This window comes from Calidris pugnax, unplaced genomic scaffold (assembly GCF_001431845.1).
Source record: "Calidris pugnax isolate Ruff unplaced genomic scaffold, ASM143184v1 scaffold44, whole genome shotgun sequence".
NCBI lineage: Eukaryota > Metazoa > Chordata > Aves > Charadriiformes > Scolopacidae > Calidris > Calidris pugnax.
In genome coordinates, this window is record NW_015094506.1 from 3,245,090 (window position 1) to 3,266,338 (window position 21,249).

At 49.5% G+C, this 21,249-nt stretch overlaps 1 long non-coding RNA gene across 1 annotated transcript in view; it reads right to left on the minus strand.

Moving 5' to 3' along the window:
- Positions 1 to 6: 6 nt before the first annotated feature.
- The window catches only part of LOC106901166, a 51,519-nt gene continuing 30,276 nt past the window's right edge, over positions 7 to 21,249 (minus strand). The window contains exon 3 of the long non-coding RNA XR_001414265.1: positions 7 to 184. This is a non-coding gene — a long non-coding RNA (uncharacterized LOC106901166). The remainder of the gene's footprint in view (positions 185 to 21,249) is intronic.

Here is a 21,249-nt window from a genome sequence, read left to right on the forward strand (position 1 = left end):
TGGAAGAACAAGGCAGAGATGCCTCCTCTGTTGCTCACGCTGCCTCGGTTCCTTCTGCTTCTCTTCCTTCTCTCCCAGGTTCCCTCTGAGAAGCTTCAGAGCTTCAGATCAAACATGTCGAAAACAAAAATACAGAGAGGGAAAGAGCAAGTGCTCACGAGAGTGATCCATCTGTCACTGGAATCTGGAAAAGAAAGCACACCGGAGACAAAATGAGGCATCAGTTGGAGGAGGTCTTTGAGATAAGAGTAGAGACAGCAAGGTTTCATGAGAAGAGGGAGATGATGGGGAAGAGACAGCATTATGGGGGAGGGCAAGCAAGGGAGGAGTGGGACTGCCTGCCATGCTGATAAGCCTTTCAGAAGGGAACCCTCACGACGTATAATCTCTTATCACAAGGGTACATAGAGGGGTACCTGGCTTCCCTTGAGTAAATGTGATCACAGCCAGGGACCTGGGGAAAAGAATCGGCAGGTGTCGAAGAGGAAGGGGAGGGAGGGGGGGAAACAAAAGGCTGTTAATGCTCAAAACTCCTAATGTGAACAAAGGCAAGCCCCAAGCACAGCCAAAGCCACAGATTTTCAGCTGCCTGAAAATGATGACCCACAATACACAAAGTAGGTAAACCGCAGACAAGCCTCCCCTCCTGAAAACAAACAAACAAACAAACACTTTTTTGTTTGTTTCCTTTCTTCCTTGATGCAAGAGGGATAAATAATTCAAGCCACGTGTAACTACTTGTGCTCTGAAAGCTGTTCCTGCCACTCGGTGCAGGGACAAGGCTGTTGAGGAGAGCCAGCCTGGCTTGAGCAGCCAAGGTGTAAGCAGTGTGTCAAGTACCAGCCTTGCACCCAGCAACGCCAGCAGTCCTGAGCTGGAGCACATCACCCACCTGCCCCCACCACCACCACCAAGGAGAGGTGCGCAGCTTCCATCTTCTTACTTTGCCACTTCTCCTTGGGGGCTATGAACACTGAGGGACAGGACACCTAGCAGGAATCAGGGGCAAAGTGACATTTGCTTCAATGTTATTTCTGGGCTCCAGGCAAGCTCCTGGTTCTGACTGGAAAGGACAGCCTGGAGCACCCTTCCTTCTGGCTGCAGTGTCAACTCTTCTCCCACTGTGCTGAGACAGGAGCCTGGCAGGGGTATCCTCAGGCAGCACAGAGGAAATAATTTCATACAGCAGATAAAACATGTGGGCACAGTGCTCTCTCTTTTTTTTTTTTTTTATTTTTTTTTTTTAGAAAGGGGTAAAAGGGTGTCTGCATTTCTTGTTAAGGTCCTGACTGTTCTAGAAGGTTCAATAAGCAATTCATAGGAGAGAAATGGCAACAACTTGAGAAAGGTTCAGATAAATGCCAGATGAGAAAACAATAAAAAACAGAGAAAGGATTCTTAGTTAATGAAAAATAAAGATCCCTCTTGCCCCTTTCATTTTGGGGGGAGGCTGCTCACTAAAGATATCGCCAAAGCTTTTGCTGCAAAAGCTGAACCAATTTCTAGCACAGAGACACAAAGGGCAGAAATAAAATGAAGGAAGATAAATGGAGGAGGAGTGAACCCTTGAGGAACAAGGCTTACGTCTGTGGAGAAATCTGAGCTGATTTGGGTCTGTGGAATTACCAGGCCAGCTGGATTAAAGGATCAGAGATAGTGTCACAGAGAAACACTTAAATATTCAATAATCCAAAAGTAAAGCCAAGACAGAGAAGGGGAGGGGGAGAAGAGCTAGACCAATGGAAAAGACAGAGAGAAAGCCTCTGTTCCTCACAGCTCATCATCTGAGGCCGCCAAACTCATGTCATTTATTGTTGTCATATGATGGCCTCCAGCTGCTGCCTCAGCTTTGCATCAGCCAGCACTGAAGCAGAAGGCAGAGGTTTTTACAGTCTGTTGCTTTGTTTCTCAGCCTTATAATCCAATAAGAAAAAATTTCCTGACACTGTCTCCCCAGATGCATCATACAGGAGGCACATCTGGCTCTCCACAGATTGGGACCCACAGGCCTTTGATGTTCCTCAGTGCCATTCCCCTTTCTTGTTCCACCTTTTCCAGAGGTGACTCAATGCAGAGATACAGCCAATCCCCCACACCATCCCTTTACCTTCCTCTCTAATGCTCCTTCACTTTACCTGGTCTCTTCCACTGAACAAGAGTGGCAGATACTATCATGATTTTTACACACTGGTGCCCAAAGTTTGTCCACCCCAGCAGAGGCCAGGGGCAACTCCTGAGAAAGCAGTGAAAAGCTCAGCCCAGATTTTAGCCAGCATCCTTCTCTGAGCATTACGCATTGGCCTGACTGTCTCACCTCACCAAATACCCTCTGTAATATCCAGCTCCATACAGCAACATTCCAGCCCCCTTGCTTTGACCTCTTCTAGTGGAGCAGGCTGCTCCAAATGCCGTGTTGAAGTCATCATTGCCTGCTGTAGCTTGTTCATGATGCACAGGGACAAACTCTGAGGCCAGGATGATGTTCCTCTGCAGCAGCCCCAGCAATTGCTGAGAGACACCCCATCCCACTCAGGGAGCTGCACTCAGGCAGCACAGAGACAGGGAAGGAGAGATGTCCTAGCAGATGGAAGGGAAGATGTCCTAGCAGCCTGGAAAGGAAAGAGGCGGCTGGGTTAGGGGTGGATGGAAATAAAGGTGGTGTTTAACCCTGCTATGTGTCAAAAAGAAGGGGATCACACATAGAAGACCTGCTTCCTGTCTACCTCCTTGGCTGTGCAACCTTGCCTCAACCACAGGCCAAAGGAAGGGTCAAGTTGTTCATCAAGCCAAATTCATGAGTCCTTTTTGGTCCCCAGGGTGGCTGTGTACAAGAAATATGCAGACCCTGCCATTCCTCCCCCAATGGCTCCCCTATCTTCTCCCATCTCCCTGCTATCACACTTGTTTTAAGGGCCCCAAGGCCAACCCAATCTATGGCCTTCTTCACCCCTAACCATGCCTTAGGACCCTATTTCATCTCAGCCCAGTGCCATAAGTCCCTGCTACAGCAATACCATAGGAATCCCAGTCTCCATCTCCACCACATCCATCCCCTGCCCTTTAGGGAGCAGCTGCTCCCTGATTGGCAACTCACAGGCAAGGGATTGCCAGGGATGGGGGCCAGCACCATGCCCTCCCTCAAATGTCAAGAGCCCGATGAACATAAATCAGATAGTGCTGGAGTCCAACAAGATAAGGAAGCAACGCTCTGTTCTTTCTGCTGGCCTGAAAGGTGCTGACAGTGGAGTTGGATGTTTCCCTCCCTTGGTTTTCAGACAACAGAGCAAGAAGTTGCAGGCGTGGAGGGTGGGCAGGGAGAACAAGGGAAAGCAACTCCAGACCAGAGGAGAGCCGAGGAAGGGACACAGGATCTCTTTCACAGGGCAGGCGCGAGGTCACCACCCCCATGGGCTGGGCCTACCCTGCTGTAGGGTTCCAACACTCTTCGGCGTAACCCAAGAGGGCTCTTACAATGTGCCTTTGGCTCCTGACCATCCTCACGTATGCAAGAGCATCAAGGAACAGTAGTGGCATCGTGCCCATGAATGGCTGTTTCCTCCTTGGCTGGCACAAAGTCAACCCATCAGCTTTGAGCTCCCAGCAATTTCCCTCTGGTTTATTCCCTACTAATGGATGTCTCAATGTTATTGACATTTCTATGCACCAGAGTGTTTGGAGAAGAGCAGAAGGCCACACGGATGGTTCTGCTGTTCAGAGGAGAGAGCAGGGAGGGTGAAATGGAGGGAGGAGAGCCCCAAAACTGAATCAGGAGCTGGATGTCCCAATAGCAACAGACAATCCTTTGGCTTGAGGATCAAGGTGGCACAGGGAGTGACACAGGAGTACAGTCACTAGTTAGGTATGAGGGCAGATTAAAATACCACTACTGAAAATGTGGACAGGCATGATATAAGGGACAAGCTGGGGGCTGAGGGGGTAGAAGGACCACAATGGAGAGAGGATACAGGGTCTAGGGGCCAAGGTGTAAAAAGGCAACTAGAAAAGCCACATATAGCGGCAATTTGGGCCTCGAATTCTGATCTTGTCAACCTTTTCCTCCTGAGGCCCAGCGCACTGGAAAAGCCCGCGCTTAATTCTACCACTGCTTAAATGGTGCTAAGAGCCTCCCAGTAGAAATGCATGCATTAAAAACCTGCCAAACACTCTTGGCTCCTCTGGGGACACCCCAAAACCAGGCCAAAGCTCCTGCTGCATTCTTATGCTTTGTGCTGCCGTTGGGCATCAGCGCTCTTCCCAGCTCAGTCAGCTCCCTGCTCCTGGTGGACCTCAGGGCACAAAGACCACCTCCAAGGGGCTCTGCCTCACCCCTCTTGAGTTCAAGGTCCTTCCAGGATTTCTCTAACCACTTCCCAAAAAAAGGGCCTTTCCCAGGGGTGCTTTGTAGTGGGAGTTGGTGCCTTACTTGAAGGAACTCTCCACACCTGCTGGGTAGTTTCTGTGACACACTGATGTGAGCATCACTGCAGCTGCTTCAAATCACCTCCCAGAGACGGTCCTTGCTTTTGCCCCCAGCTATAGTGAAAGGGCAGTGCCATGGGAGAAGCTCGCAGTACCCATGTGGCACTTACACAACAACAGCACTTCCCTTCTCAGACCTGCTGCTTCCAGGGATGCTCCCGTTTACTGCAGGAGTTACCAGCAAATCATGCAGCAGACAACCTGTGGCTGTGCCCAGAGGTCCTCCAGAAACCCTGAGAAGTTTGGGACCAAGAGAAGAGGGAGCAGGAAGCCTGATGACCCGTGGATTTGTGATATGGAAGAGTGTGTGTGTGTGTACGTGTGTGAGAGAGAGAGAGATGATGTCTTATACTGCAGTTTATCTGATATCCACCAAGGGTTGGGCTCACACAGCACTCTTTCCTTTAATGGGGCTCTGTGAGGGTTTCTCTTCTGCTTTCTCTCTTCTCTAATTTATCCCTCTATTTTCCTGAAACACATAAGATCACAGCATCTCTGAGATCCATCCCAATGTTACATTTGTTTGAAATTGGCCCTGTAGCTTCAAAAATCTAGAAGAAAGAAGAGCTGGCTTAGGCAGAAACATAAAAAGAAAAGAAAAAAAAAAAAGAAAGAAAGCTGCAGAACCACCCTAGAAAGTCATGCAACAAAAGGTATTTTCATGTCACTGCCCAAACAAAGCCTTCGTCCCTTGAACTGGTATCCTGGGTCCTGCTGAAGGGTGGGTTAGAGGCTCTGTGAGTTTTGGCGGAGTGCTGCCACAAGAGAAATGTCGTGGTTCAACTCGGGGTAGCTTCATTTCACCATATACAAATCCACGGTGCCTGCTGGGAGAAACGTCATCCCTCTGAAAGCTGGGCTGGCCCTGTCATGAGTGGGGAGGAAGCTTGTGACTCCCAAACTGCAGTTGTCCCTGACACAAGGAAGCCCAAACCACTAGGATCCCAACAGGACACTGTGGTGACGAAGACCACAAAACCACATAGGATTTCAGCTGCTTCTCACAGGACACTGCTGCAAGGATGCTCGTAGCACTCAAATTCCAGCCAGCAGTGATGGGGCCCTGCACAGAGGAAGGGCAGAGGGCTGAAATACAGGCTGTAGGACTGCCCCAAGGACATGCTGCCCTGCAGTCCTGCCCTTTGGCCAGTTCATAGAATCATAGAATCACAGAGTGGTTGGAAGACACCTTAAAGATTATCAAGTTCTGCCCCCATGGGCAGGGACACCTCCCACCAGACCAGGTTGCTCAAAACCCCATCTAGCCTGGCCTTGAACATCTCCAGGGATGGGGCATCCCCAACTTCTCTGGGCAACCTGTTCCAGTGTCTCACCACCCTCACAGTAAAGAATTTCTTCTTAATGTCTAATCTAAATCTACCCTCTTTCAGTTTAAAACTGTTACCCCTTGTACTGTCGCTACACTCCCTGATAGATTCCCTCCCCATCTCTCCTGTAGCCCCCTTCAGGTACTGGAAGGCTGCTATAAGGTCCCCCTGGAGCCTTCTCTTCTCCAGGCTGAACAACCCCAACTCTCTCAACCTGTCTTCATAGGAGAGTTCAAGGTGTGGGAAGAGTTCAGGTGTTAACCTCAAGCTCCTGTCTGCCATACAAGTGCACATTTGCTCAAGCAAATGCACAGCCATTGACTCCAAACCTTTGCCGGGCCAAAGAGCTTAAAGAATAACCCTGAAAAAAACCCAACACGATGCTGTATATAAAAGCCCTGCTCTCCCACCGCGCCTCCCCAACAGCGATTAGATGCCTAATTTGTTAGGCAGCAAGAAAGAGAGAATAGGAAAGCTCAGGGGACAAAAACGAAACAGCTCAGAAGCATGAAAGAAAAAAGAGAGCTTTAGAAGCATAAATCTTATTTTATAGTGATAAATACTGGCAGAAAGGTCTTTCATATGCCACTGGTTCCCTGGCAGGCCAGAGAGCCACCTTTGTTTTCCAAAGTGAAATGGTTACCTTTTATATTAACGTGATTATTGAAGATTAAGGGGGATTTGCATCAAGCCAGCTCCACCCAGACAGCCCATGGCAGCAGTCCACAGGAGTGTGTGCATGGGGGTAGGCTTGGGGAACAGCCTTCTCCAAGTAGAAGAGGATGTCAAGAGATTACAGGTTCCATAAAAAATACCAGCAGCGATAACACTTTCCCTCCAGGGGAGAAGAGGGTCTGGGAAACACCGCTCCCCTTGGTGTCATCCCATGAGATGGGATCCAGATCCAGACCCAAGGCAGTGGAAAGACTTGGAAATAATTCCTGTTGGCAACAGGGAGGGAGCGTGGGCTCTGTGTGACTCTGTAGGGACCTGCCATCGGGAGTGCAACAGCGAGACTGGCTCTGCCTGGGCACGTGCAGGGGTGTGCATCAAGGATGAGTCACAGTCGAGAACGGGGTGGCAGCGTCTGCACCGGGGGTGCGAGGCGGAGGGGGGAGTACATGTGGAGGTGTTGCTGTAGGTGACGGGGTGGGTGTGCGGGCTGGGTCTGCATATGGGTTAATCCCTCTGTGAAGCAGAGAAAGGGTGCTGATGCCTGGGGAGGAAGGAATTGCCATGGGGAAGCAGGTACAGCGCTGGTTGTGAGTGTACGTGTGTGTGTGTGTGCGCACGCGTGTGGTGTGTTTGTGTGAAGCAGCCACTGTGGAGAAAGGGGTGGGAGTGTTGGCTCTGTGCGAGGCACCATAGGGAACGGGGTGGGAGCGGGGGCTGCCCGTGGGCGTGCATGGATCACAGGAGACGCCCGTGGTTGTGCGAGTGTGTGTGTGTATGGGAGAAGGGCTGTAGGAAAAGGGGTGGGAGCGCTCCTTCTGTATGCGTTCCCCAACGTGAATCACTGTAGGGAGCCGGGTGTGAGGGCTGGCTCTGCATGTGCGTGTGGGAGGGAGTTGCTGTAGGGGACAGGGAGGGACCTCTGCTCTCTGCGGGCTGTCAGGGGGAAAAGGACAGAGAGGCAGCTCTGCATGAGCGCGCATGTCAGCTGCCATAGTGGGGGCTCTGGGTGGATGGGAGGGAGCTGCTGGAGGGAGCAGGGTGGGAGCACTGGCTCTGTTTGTGCACGGGGCATTGCTGCAGGGGAGGGCAGCATGTCCAGCATGAGGCCAGGAGAAATTCTTGGACTGTACGTGATGTCACTGCAAAGACCCCCATCCCCTCAGGGTCACCGTGATGCCTCTGTTGCCCTGTGCTGGCCTTGCTGCCCTATTTCCGACAACAGCAGCTCCTGGGTTTCACCAAGCTGGCTGTGAATGGCAGGTCCACAAGCTATTTGAGAGATGACCTCACTCAAACCAAAGATACCTCCAATATTTCTTGATATTAAATGCATCCCCAGCAACACAGCGGTGCCAGTTTGGAATGCCCCCAAACATGGTACCCTGCAGTACAGGAGGGAAGGGGCATGAAGGAGGTTAGTCCTTGCCTTACACCTCACTACTGTTTCTTGCTGGAGGGACTCAGAGCCTAAGGAATCACAGAGGTTCTGGGCTGGCTGAGAGTAGCAATCACTTCACAAGGTGCACTGGTGGCCAGTTGTCCTGTGGAGGATACCTCCAGGCCTGCAAACTCCTGTCGGGCACAAGCATTGGCATTCCAGCATCCTTCAACATGTTCTCACTTTCCAGCCAACCTTCCCCTGGGCAGCCACATGAGAGAGGTTCCCTCACCGGCAGTAAGACCTCTCTCCAAGGAGGATAAACAGCCACATGAAAACTCCAGCATGAAAACTCCAGCATGAAAACTCCAGAGGTCAAGCCACCATTCCAGTGAGAGGAAGAGGCTGCCCTTGCATGGCCTTGCCAGCCAGGGTGTCTCTGAAAGTCATGTGTCATTACCCCAAGTCATTTGTCTGCAAGATATCAAAAGACAGGGTAGCCCTGCAAATGGAGGGTCAACCAGAAGCTGTTACAGATAACAGTTCAAATACAGCAGATGCAGTCCTGATCTGGCATGGGGCAGAAGCAGAGGAAAGGTGTGGGGGTACATGGGGAAGCTGTTTCAGGTGGCCCAAGAATGAAATGCTGGGGCAGCACAAACTAATGGAGATATTTCAGCCCCTCAAAGCTCTTCCTCTGATCAATGTGTACCTGGATTCAGCAAGAGGAGTAGCCCCACGCTGGGTAAGACATTATGTTTTCATATGGCTGCTTCTACCTTCCCTCCATCCTCCACCCCCAGGAAATGGCACAGCTCAGCCCCGCTGGGAAGGGACCCTCCTCCTGGCCAGCTCGCCCACCTATATTTCAAGCTAACATCTGACATGCATTTTGACACAGCCGTGCCTCCCCTCTCTTTTCCCCACTACCTTGCCTTGTTTAGAGCCTGTTTTTTTCTTCCATTGCCAAAACACAATGACTGTTATAATTAACAGATTATCTCAGTGCGACAGCTGCAGTCCTTTGAAAATTAGGTTGAATAACAGGATCCTGCCGTATGGTAATTTCTTTTCATCTCTCAAATATTTTCTCTCTCTCACTCTCGTTTCTACCTCTTTTTTTTTTTTTTTCTTTCTTTTCTCTCTCCCCTCCCCTACCTGTCACCAGCTCCCTGACTCCATAAGTGATATTTTTGAGGTGAAACAGGCTAAAGGGCTCTCTCTACCTTCATCAACTGTTTTCATTCCTCTTCTTTTCCCACCACACCTTGCAGAGAGGCAGTGTTTGCAAGGAGGACCATAAACATGTCAGGAAAAAATGCACCCACCAGAGGCCGTGGTCAGGGGCCCTCCCTGAAGCCCCACTGGCTCGGAAAGGGAATTGCATGGGAAGGGGAGAAACGGGGATGCAGCAGCCTGAACCACCGCCGGCAACTTTCCTACAGGGATCGGAGCCCAGCGGTGTGGCTGAGTGGTTTGTACCGAGCTAGCCAAGGGTGCTCTACCCACCCACCCCCCCGTCCGCCTTCTTGCTGACTCAGTACCTGCCCCTGACTCACCACTTGCTCACTGAATGGGGACTGGCAGTACTTATACGGCATCCTTCCCTCTCGCTAAGGCAATAGCTCTGCCACTTACCACCCCCTCTCCCCATTATCCACCTACATCTGTCTCTCTACCGACTCAATCAACCCAAGCCAGCCAAAAAAGCAGCTTGCTGGAAATTCGGGGTTTCAAAACCAAAATAAGAACTGGTGCTGCTCCCAGCTGGACCCAAACTAAAGGCTCGGGAAATCTCCTCCTCCATGAACCCACCCACCCGTCCGCCTTCTTGCTGACTCAGTACCTGCCCCTGACTCACCACTTGCTCACTGAATGGGGACTGGCAGTACTTATACGGCATCCTTCCCTCTCGCTAAGGCAATAGCTCTGCCACTTACCACCCCCTCTCCCCATTATCCACCTACATCTGTCTCTCTACCGACTCAATCAACCCAAGCCAGCCAAAAAAGCAGCTTGCTGGAAATTCGGGGTTTCAAAACCAAAATAAGAACTGGTGCTGCTCCCAGCTGGACCCAAACTAAAGGCTCGGGAAATCTCCTCCTCCATGACTGGAGATCCCCTGGCCCCTGCTGCAAACTGGACTGATCCATTCGCCAAAGTAGCTGGACTCCTCAGGCCTCTGCTTGGGCAGACATGCTCGCACACAGCGTTTCAGGCTGTGAGGATGACCAGTCAGATATACGGGACAGGTCTGTTGGGATGGAGCCTGGATTTGGCAACTGAAAGGTTTCAAGTTCAACATGTTGTGGCGTGAAGAAATCTGCAACTTTGTCATGGACTGTACCAGGAGCACTAGTTAATTATTCTCGATGCCTGGCTTGAGCTCATGCAAAATGTCTTGATCCCACACTGCTCATTTCAACCATGTCCATAATCTATACAATGCTGTCTGTTACAATTAAACATTGCTTTTTCCCCTTGAAAAACAGGGCAATATTCCTCCACACCACCCATCCATCGCAGCCTAACCCACCTTTGCAAAGGCTCGCTCCAGCTGAGTCCTGGGCCTCCTCCTGCCTCCTCAGTGCAGCCATTTCCTCTTCTCCTATGGAGTTCCACCTCATTTATTTCCCTAATCCCGACTCAGAAGAACAGAAACACTTTGTCACCATTATTCTACCAAAAGCCAAGTAGAGTCTTTTCACAAACACTCATCCGTTCCATTGTATTTCAGCAGTCTCCAGTAATGCTCCTCCTCGTTGTCCATGATCTCTCTCTTTTCATCCTTTGCCACCCTCACCCTGCATTCTCCCTCTGCTTTCACTCCAGGCCCTGTGTTGGCTCGTGGCACTTAAAGCACATCTCCTCATTCATTCACTGTCACTTATCCAAATGCTGCCTTCACTTATTAATTCTCCTTTTTTCTAGTAGCATCCCTCCTCTGAGTGCTTTGTACAGTCCTACTTACGTATCCAATAATAGTATTTTCCCAATGAGTGAGTCATATACCCCTTTGCTGACATTTAGAATTCTCCTTGTTCTTTGAAACACGTTTATTCATTCCCCCTCTCTACAATTATATATATGTCTACTCATGGTGGTGCATTTCCTACAGCAGCCGTGCAGCAAACAGATGATCCGTGCAAATAACCCAACAAAATAATTGTCTCTGCTGGTACCTTGTCATCCTCCATTTTAATTATGTAGGCCAAAGCTAATTCAAGCTACAAAGCAATCAAAAATAGGGGACACCTTAATTTAAGAAACACCCCACCCTTTCCTTTGTTCTTGCTCAGTCCAGATTTCAATCTTTTTTTTTCCCACCTATTTGCTGCTTTGCCTCTTTTGATGTTGTTAGTAACAGAGTACACGGAGGCTGCAACTGATATTGGCCTTCTGGTTTCCTAGGTGCTGTAAACATTTAAGTGAGAAATAACCTTTGCTTCAGACTGTTTCCAAGCTGAAAGAACAGGGAAAAAAAAAAAAAAAAAAGAGTATCACTCAGGTAATAGGGGCACATAAATGTCTTACCCACTAACTCAGGTAATATACATTCCATGATCAGGGAGTGATGCCACATCCCCCTTATCTCTCTCCAGAGGCTTCATCAGGTATCCCTAGCAAGTAATTCAGCTGGCAGACCCTCCTTATTTCTCACCGTAGCTCTTATTCCTTCCCCCACACTTTTCTTTGCTTCTTTTCAGTCCTTAGTCACCCTTGCATATGCTGTATTTTATTTATTCCTTACTACTCCTCTTAATCTGCATAGGCCAAACCCTAAGCTCTGTAGTCACCCTGACTCATTTCCTACCCAGGAAAAGCAAGGATTTAAATCAGTGGGAAAGCCTGTGATGTCAATCTGGACAGAGACTGACACTGCACGGGGACTCCCGCATGATTATTTCTTGTTCTCTTCTCACTCACTCAGGTCTGCATTTAGCAACATACCCCAGCATGCACCCAACTGTAAACCTATGCAAGTCCCATTCAGCTTCTCAATTGCTTTCTTCAGCAACATCTGTGTTGATGGTTCCCACATCTTCCAAACACAACAGATTCTCCTTCTGTGCTTCCTCTTCCTAGCCTCTTTGTTACCCACCCACCAACATCCTTTCTCTAGTTTTGAGAAATTTAGACTTTAACTTTTTTTTTCCCTTTGCTTGTTTGGATTTTCTTATTTACACTGCTGGGGACTCCAGCTTGTAATTTCACCTCCCTTTTCCTGAGATTGCTATGTTGAATAAAACACTGACTTCCCTCTCTGCTCTCCAGTATTCTGAAATCCCGAATTGGGCCATTGAGGAGAAAAGCTATTGGCCAGGATTGCCATCTCTGATACTGAAACAGAGCTGGCAGTAATATTTACAGGTTACTTTGAAAGCTCCAGGGATGGCTTGTGGCCAAAAACGATGATATCCACCCCCTCTTTTTTTTAATGATGTCTTCCTATGACTCAGTCTGGTCCATAAGTCAAAATGAGACATTTTTTTTTTTAACCATCCTCCCTTTAAGCAATGAGAACAAAAGTCTAAGAACAGAACGCCGTAGCATCACGGACAGGACGGGCTACGTCACTAGTAATGCAACTTGGGGTGTCCTTGGTGGCTTGAAAAGAAGCAGAACAAAAGGCACATGTCCTCTTTCCGGAGAAATGAGTTTTGGCAGAGCTAAGCTGGCAATTGCCTGAGTTTTCTAAACTTAGTTTTATCTGTAAGCAAAGCAAGAAACACGCAGGAAGCAGAGACACCATGACCTCGGGGGCTCATGACTTCCTGGGCTCAGCAAGGAGCTACCGTGCCCTTTATTATCCACCATTGTACAGAGGCAGAGTCTTGAATAAAGGGGACGGTGTAGGGGGAACTGTGACAGCTGTTTCAAAGTGGGACTGTGGCATACAAGAGCAGCCTGCCCACACACTCTTACCTCTGCCTCCAGCTATACAGTCTGCAGCAACAAACAGCCATTCAAATGGTTGATAAACGAGCAGTTCAGCCAGAGACCACTTAATTTGCTCCTTGCCTTCTTTGTCTGTCGGTGGCAGGGAAAAAATGCGTGTTTGGAAATTGGCAGTGTTGTGTATAGCATTACCAGCCTGGAGTTATACTGACTGCTAGAGGAAATAAATAAATAAATAAATAAATGAATGAATAAAAACAAAATGGGAGAAAAGGGAAGGCAGCTGAGACCTGGGGAGAAGAAGGGTGGTGTGGGAGTGGGGCGGGGGGGGGTAGCAGGGAAAGAAAATGGGAGAGAAATGAGACGGTATTGTATCCAAGACTAGATACTACGATGATGAGGACATTAAGAATATGATAGATAGGCAGGAAAGGAAGGCAAATAGACAGAAGCAGACACAGAGAAAGAGACAGAGACGAAGGAGGGAGGGAGAAGGAAGAGAGAGAGGCAGAATTAATTTAGGAGGAATATACTGAAAACATAATCTTCTCAACGGGAAAAAAGGAGAGAGAGAATTAAACAAACAGCGACAGGAAACTGGGAAAGAATAACTTTTTTTTTTTATGAGCTTGTTAACATTTGTGAAGTTAAGTAACCCTAAATTTATGCCATTAATTTGCATGTATTACGTTTTTTTTCTCTGCTGCCAGTTTATAGTCTCTGTGAAACCTTTAAAAAGTGGCTTTTTTTCCTCCTTTTCCCTTCGCTTGTGTTAATTAAGGCTTGTGATATATGTATATTTTTACACTGCTGCGTTGCTCTAGCATTTAATCATCAAATGGCCCTTTTTGCCTTTTCCTTGGGCCCCTCCTGCCTCTTTTCCTCCTCTCCACAGAAACACGAGGAGGTCTGTGGGTCTCCCCCATCCGCACCCATCTGTGAGCACGCCTAGAGCCTGGCTGGGCTCCCACCGACCGTGTCCCTGTGAGACAAGGCGGCTGTCACAACAGGGAGACGTGGGGAGGATCTTCAGCTGCGGAAGAGTTAACAGCTCCAATCCACTCGGGCAATCACATTGCCATGCTGAAGCACACTGTATTTACACATCACCAATCACTGGGGAGCCTTAAAATCGGATTCTCGGGGGAAATCCAGCCAAAGAGCACAGTGAGATTCCTAATGAAGGTTTGTGGCCAGAGCTGGGGGAGGCACAAGTGATGGATACACTATAATCGCCTGCTGGCAGAAAAGGGGAGGCAGGTCATCCTCCAGGGCTTTGGTAGCACCCAGAAATCTCCAGGCTAAAACGTGCATAGAAAGAGCTGCCATAGAAAATACAAGTCCAGCTTCTTCCCTCCACCCAGAGGACTGCCCCACACCCGTTCCAGAGACAGCAATCCCTCCTCTCCTCCCAAGGACTCTTCTTTCTGGGCAGACAGATCTCTCTTCTAAGCACATCACTGACTCTGGAAGTGCCCTAGGCCAACACAAAGCGTAGCTGGTGGAGCCCTTTTGGCAGCTGTCCCAGTGAGCATATTTCTGAGCTCAGCTGGACAGGAGTCTTGGTCCTAAATGTGCTTTGATTGCTTTGCTCCTCTCTAAAGGCTCTGTATCTCCCAGCTGTAAGCAGAGTTTGCTGAAGCAAGAAGCAGGTTGCTAAGCCTGGTTTGGATGCCGTTTGGTCTCTAGTGGAGCTGACGGGACTTGTCTTGTTAAAAGCCAGCTGAGCTGAGACCACGAACACTGAACATTGATTCAAACCTAAACACCCGCCACGGGAGACACAGCAACTCGAGCAGTGAATAAGGGTGACTGCTGGTCACAGCAAAGATGGTGTCCCCTCATCCCCAATGGAGGAAGCTTGTGATATCCTTGGGGCTCTGACAGGCATATGACAGGTCTCTGGAGGGTCTCTGCTGAACTGGAATTGGAAAGAAGAGGTAGGGGAGACAGAGCAGGCTTTCCGCACCGTCACTATTATTTTGCCATATGGGGGTGTTGAGCACCAGAGAGGATATTCTGATTTACTCCCTGGCTTACCGTTGCTGTGGCAACGGGAGAAATACAGGCCAAACCAGGCTGCATCTGCAATGTGGTGGTAATAGGGAGTTTGGGTTCCCATGTGTTTGTTTGTTTGTTTGTTTGGCTGTTTGCAGGAGCCACATGGTGAAAAAGCACTGTCGCAATGAAAAGGGAACAGGGCCCAAATTGTACCCAGACAAATATGCCCTCCTCTCATGCAACAGCAAAACAGTCATGCATGCAGTCATATTCACAGTACACAGCCTGAGGAACACCAGCACATACATATGTCCTCTCTTCCCACCATGCATACACCCCAGGAGCTGGAGGTCCCCTAGCTACTCCACCATTGTCCCAAGAAGCTGGACTTCTTTTTTCACAGATACAAAGCCCACTTTCTAGTAGGGCTCTGAAGAACAACTAGGAGTGTCTCAGCCAGCTTGTCTCAGCAAGAGAATCTCCTCTGCCATCAGGTCCACACACCCCAGTTAGCCATGATGCTAAGGGGTACCATACCCCCACATTGGCTGCTGAGGAAATACTCCTCCCTGCACACACTCCTCCAGCACATCATACTGACTAGTTCTTACCTCCCGATGTGATCAACAAAACAAACTCAGCCCTGTTTCAACACCCATATCCACAGTTGGGAGAGGTGGCCTCCATTCCTAACATCAGAATGAGCCCTCAGGTCACATAAATTAGCTTGTTGCAGATGCCGACCTTCAACTGTGACACCACCTTACATCTTACAACATCTTACAAATCTGCTAGCACAATTCCCACCCCAGAAAGCAAGCTGTAGAGAAAAGTACAGCCTCTTTCCCTCCCTCTCATCCAGCCTGCTGGGACCCAAATATTCTCAGCCTAAACTGGGGCCTTTGAGAAAGGCTCCATGTCCAATGCATCCAAAGTGCTGGCCCCAGAGATCTCCTTGGGGTCAGGTGGAAGGAAGGAGATGATTATTCATCTGCCCCTCACAGTCTCAAGGCTGGAGAGCTGGAAGCACAGAATAGCCTTATAGCAAGACAAAGTCGCTACACAATCACATCCTGATCCATTCTTCCTTATCAAACAGCCCGTAACAGGCTGAAGCTAGGAAGGGTGCAGGAGAGAAATACCCTGATGACAGAGCAGGAGCAGGGTTTGCTCAGGCATAGAGGCCTTGGTGTTCCTAAAAAATCAGACTTCTAACCAGCTTTGGGAGTCCTGTGTTGCAGCTTTTGCAACGGAGAGATAAAGTCCATGGCAGAGAGAGACTGATTTTCCTCAGCCTGGTGAGATGGGACGCCTGTATGGGGACAGTGCACATGGGGTCTGAGAAGAAAAGGGTGGTGATGCCTGTAACCTGTTGGCTGCTGGTTGTAGTGACTTGAAGGACATCACAGTAAAAAAAAAAAAAGAGGAGGGGGAAAAAAGAGGTTAAGGTTGAGCTGGAAAAGATGAGGTGATGGAGATGAGAGGCTCTGCAGGCATGAAAAGCTTCTCCAGAACATTGTGCAGAGGGAAGTCCAGCTTAATCCCAGTGAGGACAAGACAGCCACAGGGCATGTGTGGTGGCTGCATGTGTGCCACAGGAATGCTGTGAGTCTGCAGTGCCTGGCCACCCAGAGCCCTGTGCACGCAGGAGAGGTGAGATGAGGTGTAAATTCCCTTCCTTTCACTCCTGTCTGCCTTTCCTCCCATCATTCCTGAGACTCCATCTGGCTCCACTATTTTTACACACATACACACACACAAAAAAAAAAAAAAGAGAGAAAATAAACTCTTAATTTCTAACCTAATCAGCCCTTCTCTCGCTAATTAGCACCCTCTGAGCACATCCACAGGCTGTGAGAGATACTCTGGGGTTGATAATGACCCCCAACCTGCAGATGCATATGCTGACGGGTCAGCAGAGCCAAGAGCGAGCCGGGGGGGAGGCAGGGAGCAGAGTGACCTTTGCTGTTCGTTTTTTTTTTTTTCCTCAAATCTGGGATACTGGAAGGGGGATGTCTCCTTTTTTGGCAGGATCCCTTGTGTGTATGTGTTTTTCTGCGGGAGAGCGCGCGCGCGTGTGTGTGTGTGTGTGTGCACGCATGTGTGCCGAGGAGGGGGGAAGCTGGAGAGATTTGGAGGGAGGGGACTGGAACAAAATTCTGGCGCTGAGCCCAAACCTGAAACACATGCCAATTTGTGCCTCTTGCTGGTGGTAATGAAGGGCTCCGTTCAGGACACACGGGACACTAATTAAGGGGCTTCAAAGGCAGCTTTCTGCAGAGTGCTCTCTGAAGGGGGGCTGAGGGAGGAAGGAGCACAAGAGGGGGGTGTTCTCCACTCAATGGAAGACTTCTGGCTCCTAGTGCTGCTGGGAAGGCACTTTTTCTTTCTGCCTGTCTCCCATAGCAACTCCTACCCATGAGAGCTAAGAAGGTGCAAGCATCTGGCAGCTCTGGGCAAGCCCTCAACTGCAAGCAGGCAAGGCAGGCTCTGGTACCAAGCGTGTGCTGCTGTGGGGAGGGCACAGTTCCCAGTGGAAGTGGAGGGACACAACGCTTAGAAGAAGCAAAGGTGGACATAGGGCATGGCAGAAAGAGAGAGAAGAAGAGAAGGAGCGGGAAGGAGAGAGGCAGGGACTCGGTGTGGTTGGTTTGCAAAGGTAACACCTATGGGAAAAGGAGTTGCCCTTAGTCTCCAGGGGTTTGCAGGGAATAAAGCCCAGGAACACCCCACAGATCAATACAACATGGCTGAGTCTTGTCAGCTGCACGGGGTTATTTCTCATTAGACACCAGATAGTGTAAACTTTGTCAATAGGACAATGGGCAGGGCAGAGAATGTGCCTCCAATGTGTCAGTCTGGGCACAAGGCTCTGGGCTTAGCTGGGCACCAAAGACAAACAAACACTGCATGGGCACCCAAAGAGTTCTAGCCCACTTCCAGGAGCTTCACAGACCTTGGCCCTACCACCTCTAAGCATTGCAGATTCACTCATAGCCGTAGCGTTCCCGTCTCGAAGGGAAGGAGGCTATGAAGGAGGGCGATGGGACTCAGCCATGGCCACCAAAGAGAGTCTCAGGTCAGCTCTCCTGCTTCCCTAACCTGGTACCCCAACCGCACACCTGCCCACCCTCCCTCCATGGGAGTAAGCATGAAGCAGCAGCTCTGGTGGAAAACAGGCCTGTGCTGAGATTGATTAAACGGGGACAGAGTGTGGGAGGGAAGAGAAGAATAAATTGGCAGAGAGAGCAACAGAGCGTTAGTGAGAGACAGGAAGAAAGGATGAGTGAGAAGTATGGTGAGGAAGAGAAAAAAGAGAATAGAGGGTTATCTACGGATTATATTCGGCAGGGCATGCATCAAGCATGGAGAGAAAGCGAGAGAAAGAAAAGAGAGGTGATATGAGCACATGAGAAGGAGAGGAAGTGAGAAAAGACTCACAAAGAGCAACAGAAGCAGACAGCTTGAGAGAGAAGCAGTGTTTCACTGATTCTGCGTGACAGCATGCTCCCTGCCATCACTCACCACCCCACAAGCTGCCAGAGTGCCCCACAGCTCCAATTAACTTCAGAGAGAGCTGCCTTCTCTATGCCAGGCTGTCTCAGCACCACACATGGGTCACCTGGACACAGCTGTTTGGGAGTCAGGACCAGTCCTGCCACAGTGACCTATGGGTCTACAATATTTAACCAAGGAGAAACTGAAGGCTAGCTGAACGCACCTTTCAGTAGTCCTCTAATGCTTCTCCACAACTGTCCAGAGCTGTAGTTTTTCTGACCTTTCTGCTTGCTCCTGTTCACTGTCCTCCTGTGCACCAACCCACACTTAACCGCTTATTCCGGATGGCCTGCTCCGTGTCTCCTGTGTTCAGTGTCACCCAGCCAAAAGCACGGCCACCTGCAGCCCAGAGCATGGCTACTGCTGGAGACAAGGAGGGAGGAGGATCACCCCGGGAGAAGCACCTGGGGTGAGGCTGGCTGAGGTGTGACTCAGGCCAGCGGCTCCCCAGTGCAGGGAGAGCAGTGCAAGGCAATCCTTAACATCAGCTCTTGGGCAAAAGGCTTCACGTGCATATCCAGCAATTCCCTGTCTGCTCCCTTCCTACTGACCAGCCATGAATCTCACTGCCCAGCCCAAGTGGCTTCTGAGAAGAGGTGGTCAGATTCCTAGGCAGACAGAGCCAAAAAGGGTTTGGATGCAGAAACACATTATGGTGCTGGAATCTGCCCCACGGCAGGTGTTCCAGCTGCCTGGGCTGAGGGTTTGCTAGGATCTGCAGGAAAAAACATCAGCCTCAGGGAGGTGCAGACACAGTCTCGGATATAATTGCAAGACACAGCCTTGGAAGGGCCTAGCTCCATCACTGATTCATCTTATGCAAGTGTAACAACCACGGCACAGTCCAGACAAGTCGAGAGCACTCATGCACCCTGCCTCCTTCCATCCCCCAGACCACCAAACACTTCCCATCAGCTGCTAACAGCTGCTGAACCTTTAGTAAGAAAGCCAGAGAAGATCTAAATTAAACAGGAGAGCTGAACTCATCACCAACCTCTTCTGACCATGGGGGAAATAACAGCCAAATTCAGGTTCACAGAAAGATAACAACCTTAGTTTCCATGGAGAGAAGAAACAGGGACACTCTCCAGCCTCCCCTTTCGTCTCCCAGTTCTTTCTTCTGCCCCACATCCTTCTATCCTGTGCAATCCACATTGGATGCCACACCAAGGATAGATAAACAGGCAACTAGTGAATCACTCTTACTAAGTTTGAACTGATTATTTAAAAAAAAAAATAATAATCAAAAGCGAGGGAGAGAAAATCAAAGCTGGGATTACAGGCTTAGCAAGCATGAGTGCATATTCAGCCTACACTGTTCTCTTTGTGACTCTGTCACACCAGTAGACTGCTAAGAGAGTTATACCATTACTAACATGACAGCATTGTCCTACCCAGCCTGGATTAGAAATCCCAGTGGCTGTGTGGAAGGGAAAAGTCCCTTGGCAGTAGCAGGCACTTGGCCTCACGATGCCTTCCACTCGCAGCATGCTGGCCAGGCAGGGAGAAGTACTCAATTATCAGGCAGGCTCTGCCTTTTCCTAGGCCAGCTTTCTCTCATTGTCTGACTGCTTTCTCCCTGGCCAGTGATGCTTGAGAAGTCTGTCACGCAAGAGAAACTCAAGATGGTCCGGGCAATTCCTGAATCAGGCAGACTTCTCACAGCTGACCCCCTCCTCCTCCTCACGAATACACAGTCTCCTCTCTCCACACAGTATGGATAGGCTGCTCAGTCCGCAGGTGGTGATTATCTCCTTCACAAACCCAGGACCTCCAACAACAGCCTGGAAAACTGGATCTCCCTGTTCCCTGCTGGGCTGGAAACATCAGCCAGTTGTGATTCCTTAGCACTTCTCTGCTCTAAAATCATCCTACAGTCACAGAGCTGAGAATGATTGCCCTCATTACATTCACTTCTTAAGGAGGACTCCACCAGTTGTTAAACATGTTAAAGATGTGTGTGTTGCCCTAATGCAATTCTCAAACATCTCTTTTGTTTCAAGTAACCCATCTATAAATATCACTCAAAACATCTTGGCAATCAGATCATCAGCCACACTCTCATCCACTGCTTGTACCCCTTGAGACATCCCTGAGGACTATGAACCCTCCCTGGGATAGTGCTGTTACAGTGTGTTTCTGAGCTGGCACAGACTGACAAAAAAAAAGGCAGTAAATGCAGGCCAGGATGCAGAAAGAGGAAGGGTTATTGAGTAACATGCTCTGTCATTGCCCTGGCAGCAGCCAACATCTCTGCTGCAGTGACCGGCAAGGATTCGGGGGACCAGCTTTGGTACCACTGAGGGAAAATGAAACGGATGCTGTGTGAATTGGCTGTGTCGGTCCCTGGATCTCCAGAGAGGGAAGGAGGAGCTGGACTTGGAGTGAGAAAGGCAGTGAACTGAGATGAGGAGAGAATTGGGTATGCAGTGCCTGGAGGGCGAGGGTCAGGACCAAGAGCAGCAGAAGGAGCTGCCTAGGACAGCTGCTCACCCAGATGGTCTCCAGTCTGCAGCCTTCAGATCTTGCCTTAGCTCCAACCCCGTGGCTGGTGCTTGTGGCCTCATCCCCCCACATCCCTGTTCTGCAGCCAGTAAAGCCATTGGTGGGGCAGACTCTGTACCACTGCAGGAACTGGGGCAGGAACCAGTCCTCGTTCACAGTACCCCAGTACTACTTCTTCTGTCCCAACCCAAAGAGACTAGGGAATAAACACATTTATTCTTTCCAGAGCTGCCCCAGGGCTAGGCTACAATATTTTATGGCCCAGTTCTTAGCCTATTTGCATTTTGTATTTTTACTTCAACTGCTGTTTTGTTTCCAGGCATTTGGGATGCCTAATGATTTTCAAAGCAATGTTTATTTTAATCCCTCTAATTTATTAATACACTGGTTGGCCTCGAAGTGCTCGGGAAAGAAGAGTAACGAGGT